This window comes from Bidens hawaiensis, unplaced genomic scaffold (genome assembly GCF_021521415.1).
Source record: "Bidens hawaiensis isolate Kalapana, Puna unplaced genomic scaffold, B.hawaiensis_p1.1 tig00003760_1, whole genome shotgun sequence".
Classification (NCBI taxonomy): Eukaryota; Viridiplantae; Streptophyta; class Magnoliopsida; order Asterales; family Asteraceae; genus Bidens; species Bidens hawaiensis.
The window spans coordinates 260,493-266,604 of NW_027491216.1; positions in this window are offsets into that span (position 1 = coordinate 260,493).

The following is a 6,112-nucleotide window of genomic DNA, read 5'->3' on the forward strand; positions in this document are numbered from 1 at the left end:
GGATTATTTACATTATGGTTTTTATGATTTAGTAAAAGATTTGCTTATAATTAATTGATGCGTATGAGTGCTTAGGATTGTTTGATGAGTTTTATTCCATAGTTGTCCTTGATTATTGTTTGTCATCTGATAGGATTGCTATTAGGTCAATTACTTTGTGTTCTTGATTATTTTGTGATTTGATTTCGCGATAAGATCATAGGAATAATATTGTTAAATAAACCTAAGTGTGTTGCTAACCTAAAATCTGTAAAGTGCTAGGTTATTGATAAATCTTTACTATTTAATCTTGCTAGATTTAGTTCTTCGTAAAGAGTCCGTCTAGGGTTGATTATTTATTATTGTTTATCAAATCAATTAATCATAGTAAATTGCCATTGATTTCCACGCTGTAAGGTAGGATTTCGTGTAAAGGAACTAAATTATAAACAATTGGGTGACCGTAACCGAACTTGATTTTTAATACTGGTGTGCGTTAAAACTTGTTAGAAATCCATAGGTTTTCTCTTGAGAAGTGTAACGATTCCGACGAAACCAGGTATACCCTAACCGGTAGACGATAGTTACGTCATATGTAATGTCGGGTACAAGAGTTACCATGGTAATTATACGAGAATACATGGTTCATTGTATTGATTGTACGTGAATATATAATTCACCGTATTGAATATGCGATCAAACGATCGATAGTTATTGAAACCCGAATGAATCGAGGGTTCAATTATAGACGAGATATATGATATTTAGTGATGTTACGAAGTATTAAAGCTTCGGGATAAGTGGATTAAAGCACATAAAAAGGATTTCGATTTAATAGTACGTCGGTACGTTAAACGAAACCTTTAATACCAAACCGAGCAAGAGACGATCGATCAAGCCGAAAAAGATGCGTAATAACTAATAATATGACGTTTTAAGTTAATAAATGTCATGGTTTAAGTTTTTAAATCGGTTTTATATAAATTTCATTTTTTAGCCGAAAAACAACCGTTTTGGCCTCGTTTTAAGCCGAATTAAACGTTTAACCGAGAAACGAACTGAATCAGATTATCCAAAACATTATCCAGATTACGGAAATCCAAATGAGTGGCCAAGAATGAATTTGTGGGTCCCACCCCACCCTTATGGGTTCCGATCGGCCTCCCATGGCCTTCATTTTCTTTTTTTTCTTTTTCAATCAACAATCCACAAACTTCATCAAATCCTCTCAACTCCTTGATCAAAAACCGAGACTTTTAACAAGAAAAACCAAGGTAAAGATCGAATTATATACGTTTCCATCTTCGTTTCTTGAGTTTGTTTGCAAGAAAATGAGGTTTCAAAGATGAAAACCGATTCTTGCATGATCAAGTGATGTATACGGGTTATACAAGGGATCTTGGTCCAAGAAAGGAGTTAAACGAATCAAAAACGAATTTTTACGGTTAAATCTTTGTTTTAGTATCATAACCGTAACCATGAAAGAAATGGCTTGATCGTGAGTGTAACTTGCTTGGTATTGTGGTATGTTGTTTGTAGGCTCTGTATTTAGTGGTAGATAAGGCGGAAAGACGAGTTTGTAGCTTGTAGTTGCGGAAAACGAAAGGTATATTCGGTTTATGTCGGTGTATGTGTTTTTGGACAGATTGTTGGTCGTTTAGAGTTAGGTCATGAAATTTTACAGAGGTGTTAAACACATGAAAATATGAGTTCTGTGAATTTTTGGTAATTTTTGGATAAAGGATGAATATTTGGTGAATTTAATGCTCGGTTTTGGCCAAAAATGGTGAAAAATAGATAAATATCATGAAAAATTCTGGAAAATTTCAGATAAGCTTTTCATATCATGTATAAGTCACACACAAAATTTTAGGTCCGTTGGAGAAGTCTAAGTAGGCTTTTTGGTTAAACGAGTTCTAGGGATTTCTAGCTCGGTTTTGGAAAAAGGGCATGTAAAAGAAGATTTTGGTTCTGGAAAAATTACAGGGACTATGTGGATGGCAGGGGACATCCAGGAAAAATTTGGGATTTTTCTAAGGTCGTTTGGTATTTACGACATATTTAGTGTTTAAATGGTGTTTAAAAATAGATAAATAAATTTTAAATATAAGAATTAATTCTGGAAATATTTTTATAAAATTCCCCATTATTAAAAAGTGATTTGTGCAAAATTTCAAGATCCGAGAGTAAACGGATAATTAATCGTGCTAATTATCAAACTTTTAAAGTTAAAACGCGTAAACCGGTGAAGTTCGCTTAAGCGAGCTGACTGGTGTATAAAAACCTAAAAAAAATGGACTATTTTCATATAATTGAGTTAAACAAGTAAAAATGAATCATCCGAAAATAATTCGGATGATTTGGGTATTTTTAACCGATTTAACAGTTTCCGGTACGCCAAAGACGGAAACGGGTCCCGCGGCCAATCGGGACGTCTAAACCGAGCTATAATTTCACATTTTAAATTAAATTATCAGACAACCACTATTTTCGGGTCGTGTGTGACCAAACTCGTTTTTGAAACATAAAACGGATATTCGTGCTAGGCACGCAAAACGAGAAAACGACTAATAGAAATTGTGACCATGGAACTCTAAACGACATCACAATCTGAGTCCGGAGAAGTATTTTTGGGTTAACATTGCCCCCGGAACAGGTACAGTACTGGGTTAACAGTGTCCCAGATGTACCGATTGATAAGGTTAAAGATTATATAACCAATAATTGTATAATAACGATCGTAGGGATCATATTACAGATTGGACGTGTTAATTGATAATGATTGTTGTTACCTGCTTGCATGTGCTAAGGTGAGTTTCACGGGCCCCTTTTTACTGAAATGTTTTAAATATTTTCCCGGGGCGGAAAGCATTTTTTTATCAAAATGTTTAAGTACATGCTGATCGCATGGAAATGAATGTATTTATATAATGTTTATTGTACGGGAATCGTACGGTAATGTATTGAAATAGTAATTGTCTGAGTTGTTAATATTGTAAGGTCCCGCAACAGTGTTCTGGGTTAACAGTGTCCCCAAAGGTTATTGGAAGTGTTCTGGGTTAACAGTGTCCCCAGAGGTTAGTGGAAGTGTTCTGGGTTAACAGTGTCCCCAGAGGTTATTGGAAGTGTTCTGGGTTAACAGTGTCCCCAGAGGTTATTAAAGGTGTTTATGGGTTAACAGTGTCCCCAGATAATATTATATTATGATATGAATTTATCATGGTTTACTAAAATTGTGAAACTCACCAACTATTCGTAGTTGACCCGTTTTCTCACATGCTTTTCAAGTACAATTAAGATGAAGTAATTGCTTACGTGCTAAGTGATTGATGTGTGTAAGATTTGTGTGCAGGATGTTAGGATACATTATAACAAATAGAATTGCGTACTGTATTGTATGATGCGTCTATCACCTAGACGGTAATGAAATACAAGATAATGTAATATGAAGTATATTAATGCATTCAGTTTTCTTTATAAACAATGTGGTTGATATCAGAGGTGTCTGTCGCATCCCGTTTACGTTTCCGCTGCGGTTACGGGGTGTTACAAGAAGGGTCAGGGATACTATTCGGGTTTTCTTTTAAGTGTCTATTTTACGATCCCAGTCCATAACTAAATATTTTCCCGAGTCAAGTCATTACTGAAATTTAAGGGAGTCTAGCCTAGGTAGTTTTTTCATCATCATCTTATTTTCACAACAAACTTTGCTTTCGTTTAAATTACTTGTTTTCTTAATTAGTTTTTAATTATAGTATTAAATTAGTATTTTAAATAAACACCCCCCCAAACAAATATAAATCAATAAGTCGTGTTTTGTAGTCAAGTCTAATTAGCTAATAAACGTAATTTAGAGAGTCTCGTGGGTTCGATATCCGGACTTACTTAGCTTTACTAGAGTCGATCGGTTCATTTGCCGGTTAGTAGTTTAGTTGAGTTTTAGAGAGTCTAGAGTATTACTTAGTGTTTATTTTTAGTTAATTTAGTTAATAATTATTAAACTACTTTTAGCACATCACATACGAAACAAAGATCAATAACAAATCAAAATTATATATGCAAACACATCAAATCAATTCTAAAAAGATTCTTTACTTTAATATTAATCCAACATTAAAATCCAAAAGCCAAGAAAAAACCTCAAATCACAAAGTAGTCATCAAAAACCTTGGTAGCTAGGGGTTTAGCCAACAACCATGAACGAGAAACTAATAAGACAAATAATACGGTTCATCGAAAAACTAATAAAAATTAATTCAGCTACTAGCCTGCGAGCTTAAATTAATTGACCTGTATGCCTGGTCGCTTAAATTAAGTCACGAGCTTGCCAGCCTACTTGATTCTATAATTCCGAATTACCGTAGACTTTGTTGACGTGCTTAGGAGCTTGCTTGGGTTTATTTCTTTTTGTTAATGTCGACAACTCCACAGGCGCTGCTCCCCCTCTCGCGTTCAACGTGCGGCTCCTCCTTTTGATATTTTTTATGATCCGTTAACCTAGCCCACATAACAAAATCAGCCCAAATATAATTAATTAAATGTCTTAAAACAAATAATTAGATAAGCCCACATGAACTAATCAAATCCAACCTCTCTTTCTATTGCTCGAGACAAAAACACAAACCAAACATATATATGTATATATCTTTTTACCCTTGTAATTATTAAAATCCAACTCAATTAAAACCAAATTAATAATGTATGCAATAAACATGAAACGAGATCTCATGTTAGACAGTTTAGCCATTTTTCACTCGACACATATATCATTCAAAAATAATAAAATTAGTATTAATATGTAAAACAAACTAGCTCAAAAACTATTACATGTGAAGGAAATATTTATATTATTATATATATTATTTAGCTCCCATCAAATATCTCCACACTTAAATATTTTTTGTCCCTGAAAAAAGCTATTTGCAATGGAATCATAATTGGAAAACTGATTTTCAAAACATTTAAGTTACTTTAATTAATAATAGATAAGCGCAAAAATCGCGATTGCCGATATTGTTGTCCACTTAAACCCAACCACCAACCTATCAAGCCCCCCCTATACTATTCAGTGCTTAAGTTCAAGTGATATCAATAAACCTATGGGTCTCACACCTAAACAGTTGCAGATCCACTTACCCCCATCTCAAGCATAATCAAGACAGTATAAACCGGGTTGAAGCAGACTGGTTCAACCTATCACCGTAAGCTACAAACCCTTTAATGGTAAGAAAAAAATGCACTTAGGTGGGTTAGATGGATGAAAGGTCAAGTGAGGTCGTGCGAGCAATACCTAAAACCTAAAACTATATTAGCGGATTTCGGCCCAGCATTGTTTCACCCGAGCTACAACCCAGTATATGACGGTCCCAGGCCTCCACCCTTGGTATTTCCTAAAAATATTTATTGACTAAAAACCTCGAACCCCAATAGTGTATCCTCAGAGTCACTATCCCCTTGGTAACACGTAAGCTCTCGGCCCCGTCTAGTATGTGCCTTTTGGCCTCCTTTTCTATTACTTTAAATTTTCTTTTTTCTTTTTTTTTTTTGTGAATGGTTCTTTGGCATTTGCATAAATTTCTCATTCACTTTTATTTTCAAAATATTTGCACATCTTTGACGTTCGTGCAACAAAATTTTGTGCTCTTAGGCATTTTTTACATAAATAGATAACTATTTTCTAAGCTCGTAAAAAATTTGGACATGGCGGGTCGCCACCACTCATTATTTACTTTCATAAAACAAAGAGAAATGCTAAATTTTAAGTGCATGTAATTCTCACCACCTCAAGGTAGTCAAATTACGGTAATACTCTACTATGCCTTATCGAATTTTCAGCAAAGCATTTAATTCAAGGGACGTTTTTTAGTTTTTTTTAACTTTTTTTTTTACTTTTATATAAATATATACTTTTTTTTTGTTTTTTTATTTTATTTATTTATTTATTTTTTTTTAACTTTTTTTTATTATTTTTTTTTACTTCCTAAAAATGTCAGTTTCCCATCCCCACACTTAAATTTTACATTGTCCTCAATGTAAGACAAGAAAAAGACAAAAATAAAGCACAAATAAAATAATAAAAAATAAAGAAAATGGAACAGACTTCCCTGGTAAATATGACGATATTGCCTCGCGA